Source organism: Urocampus carinirostris, chromosome 3, assembly GCF_059441175.1.
Source record: "Urocampus carinirostris isolate Australia breed hairy pipefish chromosome 3, RoL_Ucar_1.0, whole genome shotgun sequence".
NCBI lineage: Eukaryota > Metazoa > Chordata > Actinopteri > Syngnathiformes > Syngnathidae > Urocampus > Urocampus carinirostris.
Window position 1 is genome coordinate 8,140,891 of NC_142351.1, and position 17,872 is coordinate 8,158,762.

Sequence of the window (17,872 nt, forward strand, 5' to 3'; positions counted from 1 at the left end):
ATTGGATTTTGATTTTGCGATTTCAATTGGAAATTACAGCTTCATTGGCGCAGCAGGTAGCGCGTCAGTCTCATAATCTGAAGGTCCTGAGTTCAACCCTCACATGAAGCATAGTGTTCTCTTTCCAAATTTTGGGAAAATAATTGAAAAAAGAGAGAGAAATTGGATTTTGATTTTGCGATTTCCATTCGAAATTACAGCTTCATTGGCGCAGCAGGTAGCGCGTCAGTCTCATAATCTGAAGGTCGTGAGTTCAACCCTCACATGAAACATTGTGTTCTCTTTTCAAGTTTTGGGAAAATAATTGAAAAAAGGGAGAGAAATTTGATTTTGCTTTTGCAAATTTTGTTACAGAATTACAGCTTCATTGGCGCCGCAGGTAGCGCGTCAGTCTCGTAATCTGAAGGTCGTGAGTTCAACCCTCACATGAAGCATTGTGTTCTCTTTTCAAGTTTTTGGAAAATAATTGAAAAAAGAGAGGGAAATTGGATTTTGATTTTGCGATTTCAACTCAGATTTACAGCTTCATTGGCGCCGCAGGTAGCGCGTCAGTCTCGTAATCTGAGGTCGTGAGTTCAACCCTCACATGATGCATTGTGTTCTCTTTTCATGTTTTTGGAAAATAATTGAAAAAAGGGAGAGGAATTGGATTTTGCTTTGGCAAATTTTGTTACAGAATTACAGCTTCATTGGCGCAGCAGGTAGCGCGTCAGTCTCATAATCTGAAGGTCGTGAGTTCAATCCTAACATGAAGCATAGTGTTCTCTTTTCAAGTTTTTGGAAAATAATTGAAAAAAGAGAGAGAAATTGGATTTTGATTTTGCGATTTCAACTTGAAATTACAGCTTCATTGGCGCAGCAGGTAGCGCGTCAGTCTCATAATCTGAAGGTCGTGAGTTCAATCCTCACATGAAACATTGTGTTCTCTTTTCAAGTTTTGGGAAAATAATTGAAAAAAAGGGAGAGAAATTTGATTTTTCTTTTGCAAATTTTGTTATAGAATTACAGCTTCATTGGCGCAGCAGGTAGCGCGTCAGTCCCGTAATCTGAAGGTTGTGAGTTCAACCCTCACATGAAGCATTGTGTTCTCTTTTCGAGTTTTGGTAAAATAATTGAAAAAAGAGAGGGAAATTGGATTTTGATTTTGCGATTTCAATTGGAAATTACAGCTTCATTGGCGCAGCAGGTAGCGCGTCAGTCTCATAATCTGAAGGTCGTGAGTTCAACCCTCACATGAAGCATTGTGTTCTCTTTTCGAGTTTTGGGAAAATAATTGAAAAAAGAGAGGGAAATTGGATTTTGATTTTGCGATTTCAGTTCGATATTACATCTTCATTGGCGCAGCAGGTAGCGCATCAGTCTCATAATCTGAAGGTCGTGAGTTCAATCCTCACATGAAGCATTGTGTTCTCTTTTCAAGTTTTGGGAAAATAATTGAAAAAAGGGAGAGAAATTTGATTTTGCTTTTGCAAATTTTGATACAGAATTACAGGTTCATTGGCGCAGCAGGTAGCGCGTCAGTCTCATAATCTGAAGGTCGTGAGTTCATTCCTCACATGAAGCATAGTGTTCTCTTTTCGAGTTTTGGGAAAATAATTGAAAAAAAGGGAGAGAAATTTGATTTTTCTTTTGCAAATTTTGTTATAGAATTACAGCTTCATTGGCGCAGCAGGTAGCGCGTCAGTCCCGTAATCTGAAGGTTGTGAGTTCAACCCTCACATGAAGCATTGTGTTCTCTTTTCGAGTTTTGGTAAAATAATTGAAAAAAGAGAGGGAAATTGGATTTTGATTTTGCGATTTCAATTGGAAATTACAGCTTCATTGGCGCAGCAGGTAGCGCGTCAGTCTCATAATCTGAAGGTCGTGAGTTCAACCCTCACATGAAGCATTGTGTTCTCTTTTCGAGTTTTGGGAAAATAATTGAAAAAAGAGAGGGAAATTGGATTTTGATTTTGCGATTTCATTTCGATATTACATTTTCATTGGCGCAGCAGGTAGCGCATCAGTCTCATAATCTGAAGGTCGTGAGTTCAATCCTCACATGAAGCATTGTGTTCTCTTTTCAAGTTTTGGGAAAATAATTGAAAAAAGGGAGAGAAATTTGATTTTGCTTTTGCAAATTTTGATACAGAATTACAGGTTCATTGGCGCAGCAGGTAGCGCGTCAGTCTCATAATCTGAAGGTCGTGAGTTCAATCCTCACATGAAGCATAGTGTTCTCTTTTCGAGTTTTGGGAAAATATTTGAAAAAAGAGAGGGAAATTGGATTTTGATTTTGCGATTTCAACTTAAAATTACAGCTTCATTGGCGCAGCAGGTAGCGCGTCAGTCTCGTAATCTGAAGGTCGTGAGTTCAACTCTCACATGAAGCATTGTGTTCTCTTTTCAAGTTTTGGGAAAATAATTGAAAAAAGGGAGAGGAATTGGATTTTGCTTTTGCAAATTTTGCTACAGAATTACAGCTTCATTGGCGCAGCAGGTAGCGCGTCAGTCTCGTAATCTGAAGGTCGTGAGTTCAACCCTCACATGAAGCATTGTGTTCTCTTTTCAAGTTTTGGGAAAATAATTGAAAAAAGGGAGAGGAATTGGATTTTGCTTTTGCAAATTTTGCTACAGAATTACAGCTTCATTGGCGCAGCAGGTAGCGCGTCAGTCTCGTAATCTGAAGGTCGTGAGTTCAACCCTCACATGAACATTGTGTTCTCTTTTCGAGTTTTGGGAAAATAATTGAAAAAAAGGGAGAGAAATTTGATTTTTCTTTTGCAAATTTTGTTATAGAATTACAGCTTCATTGGCGCAGCAGGTAGCGCGTCAGTCCCGTAATCTGAAGGTTGTGAGTTCAACCCTCACATGAAGCATTGTGTTCTCTTTTCGAGTTTTGGTAAAATAATTGAAAAAAGAGAGGGAAATTGGATTTTGATTTTGCGATTTCAATTGAAAATTATATTTTCATTGGCGCAGCAGGTAGCGCGTCAGTCTCTTAATCTGAAGGTCGTGAGTTCAACCCTCACATGAAGCATTGTGTTCTCTTTTCGAGTTTTGGGAAAATAATTGAAAAAAGAGAGGGAAATTGGATTTTGATTTTGCGATTTCAGTTCGATATTACATTTTCATTGGCGCAGCAGGTAGCGCATCAGTCTCATAATCTGAAGGTCGTGAGTTCAACTCTCACATGAAGCATTGTGTTCTCTTTTCAAGTTTTGGGAAAATAATTGAAAAAAGGGAGAGGAATTGGATTTTGCTTTTGCAAATTTTGCTACAGAATTACAGCTTCATTGGCGCAGCAGGTAGCGCGTCAGTCTCGTAATCTGAAGGTCGTGAGTTCAACCCTCACATGAACATTGTGTTCTCTTTTCGAGTTTTGGGAAAATAATTGAAAAAAGAGAGGGAAATTGGGATTTGATTTTGCGATTTCAATTTGAAATTACAGCTTCATTGGCGCAGCAGGTAGCGCGTCAGTCTCGTAATCTGTAGGTTGTGAGTTCAACCCTCACATGAAGCATAGTGTTCTCTTTTCAAGTTTTTGGAAAATAATTGAAAAAAGGGAGAGAAATTTGATTTTGCTTTTGCAAATTTTGTTACAGAATTACAGCTTCAGTGGCGCAGCAGGTAGCGCTTCAGTCCCGTAATCTGAAGGTCGTGAGTTCAACCCTCACATGAAGCATTGTGTTCTCTTTTAAAGTTTTTGGAAAATAATTGAAAAAAGAGAGGGAAATTGGATTTTGATTTTGCGATTTCAATTCAAATTTACAGCTTCATTGGCGCAGCAGGTAGCGCGTCGGTCTCGTAATCTGAGGTCGTAAGTTCAACCCTCACATGAAGCATTGTGTTCTCTTTTCAAGTTTTTGGAAAATAATTGAAAAAAGGGAGAGGAATTGGATTTTGCTTTTGCAAATTTTGCTACAGAATTACAGCTTCATTGGCGCAGCAGGTAGCGCGTCAGTCTCATAATCTGAAGGTCGTGAGTTCAACCCTCACATGAAGCATTGTGTTCTCTTTTCGAGTTTTGGGAAAATAATTGAACAAAGAGAGGGAATTTGGATTTTGATTTTGCGATTTCAATTCGATATTACATCTTCATTGGCGCAGCAGGTAGCGCGTCAGTCTCATAATCTGAAGGTCGTGAGTTCAACCCTCACATGAAGCATTGTGTTCTCTTTTCGAGTTTTGGGAAAATATTTGAAAAAAGAGAGGGAAATTGGATTTTGATTTTGCGATTTCAATTGGAAATTACAGCTTCATTGGCGCAGCAGGTAGCGCGTCAGTCCCATAATCTGAAGGTCGTGAGTTCAACCCTCACATGAAGCATTGTGTTCTCTTTTCAAGTTTTGGGAAAATAATTGAAAAAAGGGAGAGAAATTTGATTTTGCTTTTGCAAATTTTGATACAGAATTACAGGTTCATTGGCGCAGCAGGTAGCGCGTCAGTCTCATAATCTGAAGGTCGTGAGTTCAACCCTCACATGAAGCATTGTGTTCTCTTTTCGAGTTTTGGTAAAATAATTGAAAAAAGGGAGAGGAATTGGATTTTGCTTTTGCAAATTTTGTTACAGAATTACAGCTTCATTGGCGCAGCAGGTAGCGCGTCAGTCTCGTAATCTGAAGGTTGTGAGTTCAACCCTCACATGAAGCATTGTGTTCTCTTTTCAAGTTTTTGGAAAATAATTGAAAAAAGAGAGGGAAATTGGATTTTGATTTTGCGATTTCAATTCAAATTTACAGCTTCATTGGCGCAGCAGGTAGCGCGTCGGTCTCGTAATCTGAGGTCGTGAGTTCAACCTTCACATGATGCATTGTGTTCTCTTTTCAAGTTTTTGGAAAATAATTGAAAAAAGGGAGAGGAATTGGATTTTGGTTTTGCAAATTTTGTTACAGAATTACAGCTTCATTGGCACAGCAGGTAGCGCGTCAATCTCGTAATCTGTAGGTTGTGAGTTCAACCCTCACATGAAGCATTGTGTTCTCTTTTCAAGTTTTTGGAAAATAATTGAAAAAAGAGAGGGAAATTGGATTTTGATTTTGCGATTTCAATTCAAATTTACAGCTTCATTGGCGCAGCAGGTAGCGCGTCGGTCTCGTAATCTGAGGTCGTGAATTCAACCCTCACATGATGCATTGTGTTCTCTTTTCAAGTTTTTGGAAAATAATTGAAAAAAGAGAGAGAAATTGGATTTTGATTATGCGATTTCAATTTGAAATTACAGCTTCATTGGCGCAGCAGGTAGCGCGTCAGTCTCGTTATCTGTAGGTTGTGAGTTCAACCCTCACATGAAGCATTGTGTTCTCTTTTCAAGTTTTTGGAAAATAATTGAAAAAAGAGAGAGAAATTGGATTTTGATTTTGCGATTTCAATTTGAAATTACAGCTTAATTGGCGCAGCAGGTAGCGCGTCAGTCTCATAATCTGAAGGTCGTGAGTTCAACCCTCACATGAAGCATAGTGTTCTCTTTTCAAGTTTTTGGAAAATAATTGAAAAAAGAGAGAGAAATTGGATTTTGCTTTTGCAAATTTTGTTACAGAATTACAGCTTCATTGGCGCAGCAGGTAGCGCGTCAGTCTCGTAATCTGTAGGTTGTGAGTTCAACCCTCACATGAAGCATTGTGTTCTCTTTTCAAGTTTTTGGAAAATAATTGAAAAAAGAGAGGGAAATTGGATTTTGATTTTGCGATTTCAATTCAAATTTACAGCTTCATTGGCGCAGCAGGTAGTGCGTCAGTCTCATAATCTGAAGGTCGTGAGTTCAACCCTCACATGAAGCATTGTGTTCTCTTTTCAAGTTTTGGGAAAATAATTGAAAAAAGGGAGAGAAATTTGATTTTGCTTTTGCAAATTTTGTTACAGAATTACAGCTTCATTGGCGCCGCAGGTAGCGCGTCAGTCTCGTAATCTGAAGGTCGTGAGTTCAACCCTCACATGAAGCAATGTGTTCTCTTTTCAAGTTTTTGGAAAATAATTGAAAAAAGAGAGGGAAATTGGATTTTGATTTTGCGATTTCAATTCAAATTTACAGCTTCATTGGCGCAGCAGGTAGCGCGTCAGTCTCGTAATCTGTGATCGTGAGTTCAACTCTCACATGATGCATTGTGTTCTCTTTTCATGTTTTTGGAAAATAATTGAAAAAAGGGAGAGGAATTGGATTTTGCTTTTGCAAATTTTGTTACAGAATTACAGCTTCATTGGCACAGCAGGTAGCGCGTCAGTCCCGTAATCTGAAGGTCGTGAGTTCAAACCTCACATGAAGCATAGTGTTCTCTTGTCGAGTTTTTTGAAATTAATTGAAAAAAGGGAGAGAAATTGGATTTTGATTTTGCGATTTCCGTTCGAAATTACAGCTTCATTGGCGCAGCAGGTAGCGCGTCAGTCTCATAATCTGAAGGTCGTGAGTTCAACCCTCACATGAAGCATTGTGTTCTCTTTTCGAGTTTTGGGAAAATAATTGAAAAAAGAGAGGGAAATTGGATTTTGATTTTGCGATTTCAATTTGAAATTACAGCTTCATTGGCGCAGCAGGTAGCGCGTCAGTCTCATAATCTGAAAGTCGTGAGTTCAACCCTCACATGAAGCATTGTGTTCTCTTTTCGAGTTTTGGGAAAATAATTGAAAAAAGAGAGGGAAATTGGATTTTGATTTTGAAAATTTTGCTACAGAATTACAGCTTCATTGGCGCAGCAGGTAGCGCGTCAGTCTCGTAATCTGAAGGTCGTGAGTTCAAACCTCACATGAACATTGTGTTCTCTTTTCGAGTTTTGGGAAAATAATTGAAAAAAGAGAGGGAAATTGGATTTTGATTTTGCGATTTCAATTTGAATTTACAGCTTCATTGGCGCAGCAGGTAGCACGTCAGTCTCGTTTTCTGTAGGTTGTGAGTTCAACCCTCACATGAAGCATAGTGTTCTCTTTTCAAGTTTTTGGAAAATAATTGAAAAAAGGGAGAGAAATTGGATTTTGCTTTTGCAAATTTTGTTACAGAATTACAGCTTCATTGGCGCAGCAGGTACCGCGTCAGTCCCGTAATCTGAAGGTCGTGAGTTCAACCCTCACATGAAGCATTGTGTTCTCTTTTCAAGTTTTTGGAAAATAATTGAAAAAAGAGAGGGAAATTGGATTTTGATTTTGCGATTTCAATTCAAATTTACAGCTTCATTGGCGCAGCAGGTAGCGCGTCAGTCTCATAATCTGAAGGTCGTGAGTTCAACCCTCACATGAAGCATAGTGTTCTCTTTTCAAGTTTTTGGAAAATAATTGAAAAAAGAGAGAGAAATTGGATTTTGATTTTGCGATTTCAATTTGAAATTACAGTTTAATTGGCGCAGCAGGTAGCGCGTCAGTCTCATAATCTGAAGGTCGTGAGTTCAACCCTCACATGAAGCATAGTGTTCTCTTTTCAAGTTTTTGGAAAATAATTGAAAAAAGAGAGAGAAATTGGATTTTGCTTTTGCAAATTTTGTCACAGAATTACAGCTTCATTGGCGCAGCAGGTAGCGCGTCAGTCTCGTAATCTGTAGGTTGTGAGTTCAACCCTCACATGAAGCATAGTGTTCTCTTTTCAAGTTTTTGGAAAATAATTGAAAAAAGAGAGGGAAATTGGATTTTGATTTTGCGATTTCAATTCAAATTTACAGCTTCATTGGCGCAGCAGGTAGCGCGTTGGTCTCATAATCTGAGGTCGTGAGTTCAACCCTCACATGATGCATTGTGTTCTCTTTTCAAGTTTTTGGAAAATAATTGAAAAAAGAGAGAGAAATTGGATTTTGATTTTGCGATTTCAATTTGAAATTACAGCTTCATTGGCGCAGCAGGTAGCGCGTCAGTCTCATAATCTGAAGGTCGTGAGTTCAACCCTCACATGAAACATTGTGTTCTCTTTTCAAGTTTTGGGAAAATAATTGAAAAAAAGGGAGAGAAATTTGATTTTTCTTTTGCGATTTCAATTTGAAATTACACCTTAATTGGCGCAGCAGGTAGCGCGTCAGTCTCATAATCTGAAGGTCGTGAGTTCAACCCTCACATGAAGCATTGTGTTCTCTTTTCAAGTTTTGGGAAAATAATTGAAAAAAGGGAGAGAAATTTGATTTTGCTTTTGCAAATTTTGTTACAGAATTACAGCTTCATTGGCGCAGCAGGTAGCGCGTCAGTCCCGTAATCTGAAGGTCGTGAGTTCAACCCTCACATGAAGCATTGTGTTCTCTTTTCAAGTTTTTGGAAAATAATTGAAAAAAAGAGAGGGAAATTGGATTTTGATTTTGCGATTTCAATTCAAAATTACAGCTTCATTGGCGCAGCAGGTAGCGCGTCAGTCTCGTAATCTGAAGGTTGTGAGTTCAACCCTCACATGAAGCATTGTGTTCTCTTTTCGAGTTTTGGGAAAATAATTGAAAAAAGAGAGGGAAATTGGATTTTGATTTTGCGATTTCAATTCGATATTACATCTTCATTGGCGCAGCAGGTAGCGCGTCAGTCTCATAATCTGAAGGTCGTGAGTTCAACTCTCACATGAAGCATTGTGTTCTCTTTTCAACTTTTGGGAAAATAATTGAAAAAAGGGAGAGAAATTTGATTTTGCTTTTGCAAATTTTGATACAGAATTGCAGGTTCATTGGCGCAGCAGGTAGCGCGTCAGTCTCATAATCTGAAGGTCGTGAGTTCAACCCTCACATGAAGCATAGTGTTCTCTTTTCAAGTTTTTGGAAAATAATTGAAAAAAGAGAGAGAAATTGGAATTTGATTTTGCGATTTCAACTTGAAATTACAGCTTCATTGGCGCAGCAGGTAGCGCGTCAGTCTCATAATCTGAAGGTCGTGAGTTCAACCCTCACATGAAGCATTGTGTTCTCTTTTCGAGTTTTGGGAAAATATTTGAAAAAAGAGAGGGAAATTGGATTTTGATTTTGCGATTTCAATTCGAAATTACAGCTTCATTGGCGCAGCAGGTAGCGCGTCAGTCTCATAATCTGAAGGTCGTGAGTTCAACCCTCACATGAAGCATTGTGTTCTCTTTCCAAGTTTTTGGAAAATAATTGAAAAAAGAGAGAGAAATTGGATTTTGATTTTGCGATTTCCATTCGAAATTACAGCTTCATTGGCGCAGCAGGTAGCGCGTCAGTCTCGTAATCTGAGGTCGTGAGTTCAACCCTCACATGATGCATTGTGTTCTCTTTTCATGTTTTTGGAAAATAATTGAAAAAAGGGAGAGGAATTGGATTTTGCTTTTGCAAATTTTGTTACAGAATTACAGCTTCATTGGCGCAGCAGGTAGCGCGTCAGTCTCGTAATCTGTAGGTTGTGAGTTCAACCCTCACATGAAGCATAGTGTTCTCTTTTCAAGTTTTTGGAAAATAATTGAAAAAAGAGAGAGAAATTGGATTTTGATTTTGCGATTTCAATTTGAAATTACAGCTTCATTGGCGCAGCAGGTAGCGCGTCAGTCTCATAATCTGAAGGTCGTGAGTTCAACCCTCACATGAACATTGTGTTCTCTTTTCGAGTTTTGGGAAAATAATTGAAAAAAGAGAGGGAAATTGGATTTTGATTTTGCGATTTCCATTCGAAATTACAGCTTCATTGGCGCAGCAGGTAGCGCGTCAGTCTCATAATCTGAAGGTCGTGAGTTCAACCCTCACATGAAGCATTGTGTTCTCTTTTCGAGTTTTGGGAAAATAATTGAAAAAAGAGAGGGAAATTGGATTTTGATTTTGAAAATTTTGCTACAGAATTACAGCTTCATTGGCGCAGCAGGTAGCGCGTCAGTCTCGTAATCTGAAGGTCGTGAGTTCAAACCTCACATGAACATTGTGTTCTCTTTTCGAGTTTTGGGAAAATAATTGAAAAAAGAGAGGGAAATTGGATTTTGATTTTGCGATTTCAATTTGAATTTACAGCTTCATTGGCGCAGCAGGTAGCACGTCAGTCTCGTTTTCTGTAGGTTGTGAGTTCAACCCTCACATGAAGCATAGTGTTCTCTTTTCAAGTTTTTGGAAAATAATTGAAAAAAGGGAGAGAAATTGGATTTTGCTTTTGCAAATTTTGTTACAGAATTACAGCTTCATTGGCGCAGCAGGTACCGCGTCAGTCCCGTAATCTGAAGGTCGTGAGTTCAACCCTCACATGAAGCATTGTGTTCTCTTTTCAAGTTTTTGGAAAATAATTGAAAAAAGAGAGGGAAATTGGATTTTGATTTTGCGATTTCAATTCAAATTTACAGCTTCATTGGCGCAGCAGGTAGCGCGTCAGTCTCATAATCTGAAGGTCGTGAGTTCAACCCTCACATGAAGCATAGTGTTCTCTTTTCAAGTTTTTGGAAAATAATTGAAAAAAGAGAGAGAAATTGGATTTTGATTTTGCGATTTCAATTTGAAATTACAGTTTAATTGGCGCAGCAGGTAGCGCGTCAGTCTCATAATCTGAAGGTCGTGAGTTCAACCCTCACATGAAGCATAGTGTTCTCTTTTCAAGTTTTTGGAAAATAATTGAAAAAAGAGAGAGAAATTGGATTTTGCTTTTGCAAATTTGGTCACAGAATTACAGCTTCATTGGCGCAGCAGGTAGCGCGTCAGTCTCGTAATCTGTAGGTTGTGAGTTCAACCCTCACATGAAGCATAGTGTTCTCTTTTCAAGTTTTTGGAAAATAATTGAAAAAAGAGAGGGAAATTGGATTTTGATTTTGCGATTTCAATTCAAATTTACAGCTTCATTGGCGCAGCAGGTAGCGCGTTGGTCTCATAATCTGAGGTCGTGAGTTCAACCCTCACATGATGCATTGTGTTCTCTTTTCAAGTTTTTGGAAAATAATTGAAAAAAGAGAGAGAAATTGGATTTTGATTTTGCGATTTCAATTTGAAATTACAGCTTCATTGGCGCAGCAGGTAGCGCGTCAGTCTCATAATCTGAAGGTCGTGAGTTCAACCCTCACATGAAACATTGTGTTCTCTTTTCAAGTTTTGGGAAAATAATTGAAAAAAAGGGAGAGAAATTTGATTTTTCTTTTGCGATTTCAATTTGAAATTACACCTTAATTGGCGCAGCAGGTAGCGCGTCAGTCTCATAATCTGAAGGTCATGAGTTCAACCCTCACATGAAGCATTGTGTTCTCTTTTCAAGTTTTGGGAAAATAATTGAAAAAAGGGAGAGAAATTTGATTTTGCTTTTGCAAATTTTGTTACAGAATTACAGCTTCATTGGCGCAGCAGGTAGCGCGTCAGTCCCGTAATCTGAAGGTCGTGAGTTCAACCCTCACATGAAGCATTGTGTTCTCTTTTCAAGTTTTTGGAAAATAATTGAAAAAAGAGAGAGAAATTGGATTTTGATTTTGCGATTTCAATTTGAAATTACAGCTTCATTGGCGCAGCAGGTAGCGCGTCAGTCTCATAATCTGAAGGTCGTGAGTTCAACCCTCACATGAACATTGTGTTCTCTTTTCGAGTTTTGGGAAAATAATTGAAAAAAGAGAGGGAAATTGGATTTTGATTTTGCGATTTCCATTCGAAATTACAGCTTCATTGGCGCAGCAGGTAGCGCGTCAGTCTCATAATCTGAAGGTCGTGAGTTCAACCCTCACATGAAGCATTGTGTTCTCTTTTCGAGTTTTGGGAAAATAATTGAAAAAAGAGAGGGAAATTGGATTTTGATTTTGAAAATTTTGCTACAGAATTACAGCTTCATTGGCGCAGCAGGTAGCGCGTCAGTCTCGTAATCTGAAGGTCGTGAGTTCAAACCTCACATGAACATTGTGTTCTCTTTTCGAGTTTTGGGAAAATAATTGAAAAAAGAGAGGGAAATTGGATTTTGATTTTGCGATTTCAATTTGAATTTACAGCTTCATTGGCGCAGCAGGTAGCACGTCAGTCTCGTTTTCTGTAGGTTGTGAGTTCAACCCTCACATGAAGCATAGTGTTCTCTTTTCAAGTTTTTGGAAAATAATTGAAAAAAGGGAGAGAAATTGGATTTTGCTTTTGCAAATTTTGTTACAGAATTACAGCTTCATTGGCGCAGCAGGTACCGCGTCAGTCCCGTAATCTGAAGGTCGTGAGTTCAACCCTCACATGAAGCATTGTGTTCTCTTTTCAAGTTTTTGGAAAATAATTGAAAAAAGAGAGGGAAATTGGATTTTGATTTTGCGATTTCAATTCAAATTTACAGCTTCATTGGCGCAGCAGGTAGCGCGTCAGTCTCATAATCTGAAGGTCGTGAGTTCAACCCTCACATGAAGCATAGTGTTCTCTTTTCAAGTTTTTGGAAAATAATTGAAAAAAGAGAGAGAAATTGGATTTTGATTTTGCGATTTCAATTTGAAATTACAGTTTAATTGGCGCAGCAGGTAGCGCGTCAGTCTCATAATCTGAAGGTCGTGAGTTCAACCCTCACATGAAGCATAGTGTTCTCTTTTCAAGTTTTTGGAAAATAATTGAAAAAAGAGAGAGAAATTGGATTTTGCTTTTGCAAATTTGGTCACAGAATTACAGCTTCATTGGCGCAGCAGGTAGCGCGTCAGTCTCGTAATCTGTAGGTTGTGAGTTCAACCCTCACATGAAGCATAGTGTTCTCTTTTCAAGTTTTTGGAAAATAATTGAAAAAAGAGAGGGAAATTGGATTTTGATTTTGCGATTTCAATTCAAATTTACAGCTTCATTGGCGCAGCAGGTAGCGCGTTGGTCTCATAATCTGAGGTCGTGAGTTCAACCCTCACATGATGCATTGTGTTCTCTTTTCAAGTTTTTGGAAAATAATTGAAAAAAGAGAGAGAAATTGGATTTTGATTTTGCGATTTCAATTTGAAATTACAGCTTCATTGGCGCAGCAGGTAGCGCGTCAGTCTCATAATCTGAAGGTCGTGAGTTCAACCCTCACATGAAACATTGTGTTCTCTTTTCAAGTTTTGGGAAAATAATTGAAAAAAAGGGAGAGAAATTTGATTTTTCTTTTGCGATTTCAATTTGAAATTACACCTTAATTGGCGCAGCAGGTAGCGCGTCAGTCTCATAATCTGAAGGTCATGAGTTCAACCCTCACATGAAGCATTGTGTTCTCTTTTCAAGTTTTGGGAAAATAATTGAAAAAAGGGAGAGAAATTTGATTTTGCTTTTGCAAATTTTGTTACAGAATTACAGCTTCATTGGCGCAGCAGGTAGCGCGTCAGTCCCGTAATCTGAAGGTCGTGAGTTCAACCCTCACATGAAGCATTGTGTTCTCTTTTCAAGTTTTTGGAAAATAATTGAAAAAAAGAGAGGGAAATTGGATTTTGATTTTGCGATTTCAATTCAAAATTACAGCTTCATTGGCGCAGCAGGTAGCGCGTCAGTCTCGTAATCTGAAGGTTGTGAGTTCAACCCTCACATGAAGCATTGTGTTCTCTTTTCGAGTTTTGGGAAAATAATTGAAAAAAGAGAGGGAAATTGGATTTTGATTTTGCGATTTCAATTCGATATTACATCTTCATTGGCGCAGCAGGTAGCGCGTCAGTCTCATAATCTGAAGGTCGTGAGTTCAACTCTCACATGAAGCATTGTGTTCTCTTTTCAACTTTTGGGAAAATAATTGAAAAAAGGGAGAGAAATTTGATTTTGCTTTTGCAAATTTTGATACAGAATTACAGGTTCATTGGCGCAGCAGGTAGCGCGTCAGTCTCATAATCTGAAGGTCGTGAGTTCAACCCTCACATGAAGCATAGTGTTCTCTTTTCAAGTTTTTGGAAAATAATTGAAAAAAGAGAGAGAAATTGGAATTTGATTTTGCGATTTCAACTTGAAATTACAGCTTCATTGGCGCAGCAGGTAGCGCGTCAGTCTCATAATCTGAAGGTCGTGAGTTCAACCCTCACATGAAGCATTGTGTTCTCTTTTCGAGTTTTGGGAAAATATTTGAAAAAAGAGAGGGAAATTGGATTTTGATTTTGCGATTTCAATTCGAAATTACAGCTTCATTGGCGCAGCAGGTAGCGCGTCAGTCTCATAATCTGAAGGTCGTGAGTTCAACCCTCACATGAAGCATTGTGTTCTCTTTCCAAGTTTTTGGAAAATAATTGAAAAAAGAGAGAGAAATTGGATTTTGATTTTGCGATTTCCATTCGAAATTACAGCTTCATTGGCGCAGCAGGTAGCGCGTCAGTCTCGTAATCTGAGGTCGTGAGTTCAACCCTCACATGATGCATTGTGTTCTCTTTTCATGTTTTTGGAAAATAATTGAAAAAAGGGAGAGGAATTGGATTTTGCTTTTGCAAATTTTGTTACAGAATTACAGCTTCATTGGCGCAGCAGGTAGCGCGTCAGTCTCGTAATCTGTAGGTTGTGAGTTCAACCCTCACATGAAGCATAGTGTTCTCTTTTCAAGTTTTTGGAAAATAATTGAAAAAAGAGAGAGAAATTGGATTTTGATTTTGCGATTTCAATTTGAAATTACAGCTTCATTGGCGCAGCAGGTAGCGCGTCAGTCTCATAATCTGAAGGTCGTGAGTTCAACCCTCACATGAACATTGTGTTCTCTTTTCGAGTTTTGGGAAAATAATTGAAAAAAGAGAGGGAAATTGGATTTTGATTTTGCGATTTCCACTCGAAATTACAGCTTCATTGGCGCAGCAGGTAGCGCGTCAGTCTCATAATCTGAAGGTCGTGAGTTCAACCCTCACATGAAGCATTGTGTTCTCTTTTCGAGTTTTGGGAAAATAATTGAAAAAAGAGAGGGAAATTGGATTTTGATTTTGCGATTTCAATTTGAAATTACAGCTTCATTGGCGCAGCAGGTAGCGCGTCAGTCTCATAATCTGAAGGTCGTGAGTTCAACCCTCACATGAAGCATTGTGCTCTCTTTTCAAGTTTTGGGAAAATAATTGAAAAAAGGGAGAGGAATTGGATTTTGCTTTTGCAAATTTTGCTACAGGATTACAGCTTCATTGGCGCAGCAGGTAGCGCGTCAGTCTCGTAATCTGAAGGTCGTGAGTTCAACCCTCACATGAACATTGTGTTCTCTTTTCGAGTTTTGGGAAAATAATTGAAAAAAGAGAGGGAAATTGGATTTTGATTTTGCGATTTCAATTTGAATTTACAGCTTCATTGGCGCAGCAGGTAGCACGTCAGTCTCGTAATCTGTAGGTTGTGAGTTCAACCCTCACATGAAGCATAGTGTTCTCTTTTCAAGTTTTTGGAAAATAATTGAAAAAAGGGAGAGAAATTGGATTTTGCTTTTGCAAATTTTGTTACAGAATTACAGCTTCATTGGCGCAGCAGGTAGCGCGTCAGTCCCGTAATCTGAAGGTCGTGAGTTCAACCCTCACATGAAGCATTGTGTTCTCTTTTCAAGTTTTTGGAAAATAATTGAAAAAAGAGAGAGAAATTGGATTTTGATTTTGCGATTTCAATTTGAAATTACAGCTTCATTGGCGCAGCAGGTAGCGCGTCAGTCTCATAATCTGAAGGTCGTGAGTTCAACCCTCACATGAACATTGTGTTCTCTTTTCGAGTTTTGGGAAAATAATTGAAAAAAGAGAGGGAAATTGGATTTTGATTTTGCAATTTCAATTTGAAATTACAGCTTCATTGGCGCAGTAGGTAGCGCGTCAGTCTCATAATCTGAAGGTCGTGAGTTCCTTCCTCACATGAAGCATAGTGTTCTCTTTCCAAGTTTTTGGAAAATAATTGAAAAAAGAGAGAGAAATTGGATTTTGATTTTGCGATTTCCATTTGAAATTACAGCTTCATTGGCGCAGCAGGTAGCGCGTTAGTCTCATAATCTGAAGGTCGTGAGTTCAACCCTCACATGAAGCATTGTGTTCTCTTTTCAAGTTTTTGGAAAATAATTGAAAAAAGAGAGGGAAATTGGATTTTGATTTTGCGATTTCAATTCAAATTTACAGCTTCATTGGCGCAGCAGGTAGCGCGTCAGTCTCGTAATCTGTGGTCATGAGTTCAACTCTCACATGATGCATTGTGTTCTCTTTTCGAGTTTTGGGAAAATAATTGAAAAAAGAGAGGGAAATTGGATTTTGATTTTGCGATTTCAATTTGAAATTACAGCTTCATTGGCGCAGCAGGTAGCGCGTCAGTCTCATAATCTGAAGGTCGTGAGTTCAACCCTCACATGAAGCATTGTGCTCTCTTTTCAAGTTTTGGGAAAATAATTGAAAAAAGGGAGAGGAATTGGATTTTGATTTTGCAAATTTTGCTACAGAATTACAGCTTCATTGGCGCAGCAGGTAGCGCGTCAGTCTCGTAATCTGAAGGTCGTGAGTTCAACCCTCACATGAACATTGTGTTCTCTTTTCGAGTTTTGGGAAAATAATTGAAAAAAGAGAGGGAAATTGGATTTTAATTTTGCGATTTCAATTTGAATTTACAGCTTCATTGGCGCAGCAGGTAGCACGTCAGTCTCGTAATCTGTAGGTTGTGAGTTCAACCCTCACATGAAGCATTGTGTTCTCTTTTCAAGTTTTTGGAAAATAATTGAAAAAAGAGAGAGAAATTGGATTTTGATTTTGCGATTTCAATTTGAAATTACAGCTTCATTGGCGCAGCAGATAGCGCGTCAGTCTCATAATCTGAAGGTCGTGAGTTCAACCCTCACATGAAACATTGTGTTCTCTTTTCAAGTTTTGGGAAAATAATTGAAAAAAGGGAGAGAAATTTGATTTTGCTTTTGCAAATTTTGTTACAGAATTACAGCTTCATTGGCGCAGCAGGTATCGCGTCAGTCCCGTAATCTGAAGGTTGTGAGTTCAACCCTCACATGAAGCATTGTGTTCTCTTTTCGAGTTTTGGGAAAATAATTGAAAAAAGAGAGGGAAATTGGATTTTGATTTTGCGATTTAAATTCGATATTACATCTTCATTAGCGCAGCAGGTAGCGCGTCAGTCTCATAATCTGAAGGTCGTGAGTTCAACCCTCACATGAAGCATTGTGTTCTCTTTTCAAGTTTTTGGAAAATAATTGAAAAAAGAGAGAGAAATTGGATTTTGATTTTGCGATTTCAACTTGAAATTACAGCTTTATTGGCGCAGCAGGTAGCGCGTCAGTCTCATAATCTGAAGGTCGTGAGTTCAACCTTTACATGAAGCATTGTGTTCTCTTTTCGAGTTTTGGTAAAATAATTGAAAAAAGAGAGGGAAATTGGATTTTGATTTTGCGATTTCAATTGGAAATTACAGCTTTATTGGCGCAGCAGGTAGCGCGTCAGTCTCATAATCTGAAGGTCGTGAGTTCAACCCTCACATGAATCATTGTGTTCTCTTTTCGAGTTTTGGGAAAATAATTGAAAAAAGAGAGGGAAATTGGATTTTGATTTTGCGATTTCAATTCGATATTACATCTTCATTGGCGCAGCAGGTAGCGCGTCAGTCCCATAATCTGAAGGTCGTGAGTTCAACCCTCACATGAAGCATTGTGTTCTCTTTTCGAGTTTTGGGAAAATATTTGAAAAAAGAGAGGGAAATTGTATTTTGATTTTGCGATTTCAATTCGAAATTACAGCTTCATTGGCGCAGCAGGTAGCGCGTCAGTCTCATAATCTGAAGGTCGTGAGTTCAACCCTCACATGAAACATTGTGTTCTCTTTTCAAGTTTTGGGAAAATAATTGAAAAAAGGGAGAGAAATTTGATTTTGCTTTTGCAAATTTTGTTACAGAATTACAGCTTCATTGGCGCCGCAGGTAGCGCGTCAGTCTCGTAATCTGAAGGTCGTGAGTTCAACCCTCACATGAAGCATTTTGTTCTCTTTTCGAGTTTTGGTAAAATAATTGAAAAAAGAGAGGGAAATTGGATTTTGATTTTGCGATTTCAATTGGACATTACAGCTTCATTGGCGCAGCAGGTAGCGCGTCAGTCTCATAATCTGAAGGTCGTGAGTTCAACCCTCAGATGAAGCATTGTGTTCTCTTTTCGAGTTTTGGGA

The 17,872-nt window shown here is 38.5% G+C and overlaps 25 non-coding genes across 25 annotated transcripts; all 25 read left to right on the top strand.

The window, feature by feature from the left end:
- Nucleotides 1–361: 361 nt before the first annotated feature.
- On the top strand, nucleotides 362–434 carry trnat-cgu (transfer RNA threonine (anticodon CGU)). Its single transcript has one exon. It is a non-coding gene; the product is annotated as a tRNA-Thr (tRNA).
- Nucleotides 435–1,007: 573 nt separating this feature from the next.
- trnat-cgu (transfer RNA threonine (anticodon CGU)) lies at nucleotides 1,008–1,080 on the top strand. The gene has a single exon. It is a non-coding gene; the product is annotated as a tRNA-Thr (tRNA).
- A 574-nt stretch (nucleotides 1,081–1,654) lies between these two features.
- Nucleotides 1,655–1,727, top strand: trnat-cgu (transfer RNA threonine (anticodon CGU)). Its single transcript has one exon. It is a non-coding gene; the product is annotated as a tRNA-Thr (tRNA).
- A 572-nt stretch (nucleotides 1,728–2,299) lies between these two features.
- On the top strand, nucleotides 2,300–2,372 carry trnat-cgu (transfer RNA threonine (anticodon CGU)). Its single transcript has one exon. It is a non-coding gene; the product is annotated as a tRNA-Thr (tRNA).
- Nucleotides 2,373–2,461: 89 nt separating this feature from the next.
- On the top strand, nucleotides 2,462–2,534 carry trnat-cgu (transfer RNA threonine (anticodon CGU)). Its single transcript has one exon. It is a non-coding gene; the product is annotated as a tRNA-Thr (tRNA).
- Nucleotides 2,535–2,785: 251 nt separating this feature from the next.
- trnat-cgu (transfer RNA threonine (anticodon CGU)) lies at nucleotides 2,786–2,858 on the top strand. The gene has a single exon. It is a non-coding gene; the product is annotated as a tRNA-Thr (tRNA).
- A 571-nt stretch (nucleotides 2,859–3,429) lies between these two features.
- Nucleotides 3,430–3,502, top strand: trnat-cgu (transfer RNA threonine (anticodon CGU)). The gene has a single exon. It is a non-coding gene; the product is annotated as a tRNA-Thr (tRNA).
- A 1,057-nt stretch (nucleotides 3,503–4,559) lies between these two features.
- Nucleotides 4,560–4,632, top strand: trnat-cgu (transfer RNA threonine (anticodon CGU)). The gene has a single exon. It is a non-coding gene; the product is annotated as a tRNA-Thr (tRNA).
- An 893-nt stretch (nucleotides 4,633–5,525) lies between these two features.
- On the top strand, nucleotides 5,526–5,598 carry trnat-cgu (transfer RNA threonine (anticodon CGU)). Its single transcript has one exon. It is a non-coding gene; the product is annotated as a tRNA-Thr (tRNA).
- A 250-nt stretch (nucleotides 5,599–5,848) lies between these two features.
- trnat-cgu (transfer RNA threonine (anticodon CGU)) lies at nucleotides 5,849–5,921 on the top strand. Its single transcript has one exon. It is a non-coding gene; the product is annotated as a tRNA-Thr (tRNA).
- A 249-nt stretch (nucleotides 5,922–6,170) lies between these two features.
- Nucleotides 6,171–6,243, top strand: trnat-cgu (transfer RNA threonine (anticodon CGU)). Its single transcript has one exon. It is a non-coding gene; the product is annotated as a tRNA-Thr (tRNA).
- Nucleotides 6,244–7,460: 1,217 nt separating this feature from the next.
- On the top strand, nucleotides 7,461–7,533 carry trnat-cgu (transfer RNA threonine (anticodon CGU)). The gene has a single exon. It is a non-coding gene; the product is annotated as a tRNA-Thr (tRNA).
- Nucleotides 7,534–8,105: 572 nt separating this feature from the next.
- Nucleotides 8,106–8,178, top strand: trnat-cgu (transfer RNA threonine (anticodon CGU)). The gene has a single exon. It is a non-coding gene; the product is annotated as a tRNA-Thr (tRNA).
- Nucleotides 8,179–8,267: 89 nt separating this feature from the next.
- trnat-cgu (transfer RNA threonine (anticodon CGU)) lies at nucleotides 8,268–8,340 on the top strand. Its single transcript has one exon. It is a non-coding gene; the product is annotated as a tRNA-Thr (tRNA).
- Nucleotides 8,341–9,073: 733 nt separating this feature from the next.
- Nucleotides 9,074–9,145, top strand: trnat-cgu (transfer RNA threonine (anticodon CGU)). Its single transcript has one exon. It is a non-coding gene; the product is annotated as a tRNA-Thr (tRNA).
- An 89-nt stretch (nucleotides 9,146–9,234) lies between these two features.
- Nucleotides 9,235–9,307, top strand: trnat-cgu (transfer RNA threonine (anticodon CGU)). The gene has a single exon. It is a non-coding gene; the product is annotated as a tRNA-Thr (tRNA).
- A 1,216-nt stretch (nucleotides 9,308–10,523) lies between these two features.
- Nucleotides 10,524–10,596, top strand: trnat-cgu (transfer RNA threonine (anticodon CGU)). Its single transcript has one exon. It is a non-coding gene; the product is annotated as a tRNA-Thr (tRNA).
- Nucleotides 10,597–11,168: 572 nt separating this feature from the next.
- On the top strand, nucleotides 11,169–11,241 carry trnat-cgu (transfer RNA threonine (anticodon CGU)). Its single transcript has one exon. It is a non-coding gene; the product is annotated as a tRNA-Thr (tRNA).
- Nucleotides 11,242–12,457: 1,216 nt separating this feature from the next.
- trnat-cgu (transfer RNA threonine (anticodon CGU)) lies at nucleotides 12,458–12,530 on the top strand. Its single transcript has one exon. It is a non-coding gene; the product is annotated as a tRNA-Thr (tRNA).
- A 572-nt stretch (nucleotides 12,531–13,102) lies between these two features.
- Nucleotides 13,103–13,175, top strand: trnat-cgu (transfer RNA threonine (anticodon CGU)). The gene has a single exon. It is a non-coding gene; the product is annotated as a tRNA-Thr (tRNA).
- Nucleotides 13,176–13,264: 89 nt separating this feature from the next.
- trnat-cgu (transfer RNA threonine (anticodon CGU)) lies at nucleotides 13,265–13,337 on the top strand. Its single transcript has one exon. It is a non-coding gene; the product is annotated as a tRNA-Thr (tRNA).
- Nucleotides 13,338–14,070: 733 nt separating this feature from the next.
- On the top strand, nucleotides 14,071–14,142 carry trnat-cgu (transfer RNA threonine (anticodon CGU)). The gene has a single exon. It is a non-coding gene; the product is annotated as a tRNA-Thr (tRNA).
- Nucleotides 14,143–14,231: 89 nt separating this feature from the next.
- Nucleotides 14,232–14,304, top strand: trnat-cgu (transfer RNA threonine (anticodon CGU)). The gene has a single exon. It is a non-coding gene; the product is annotated as a tRNA-Thr (tRNA).
- Nucleotides 14,305–15,197: 893 nt separating this feature from the next.
- trnat-cgu (transfer RNA threonine (anticodon CGU)) lies at nucleotides 15,198–15,270 on the top strand. The gene has a single exon. It is a non-coding gene; the product is annotated as a tRNA-Thr (tRNA).
- A 2,342-nt stretch (nucleotides 15,271–17,612) lies between these two features.
- trnat-cgu (transfer RNA threonine (anticodon CGU)) lies at nucleotides 17,613–17,685 on the top strand. Its single transcript has one exon. It is a non-coding gene; the product is annotated as a tRNA-Thr (tRNA).
- The last annotated feature ends 187 nt before the right edge of the window (nucleotides 17,686–17,872 follow it).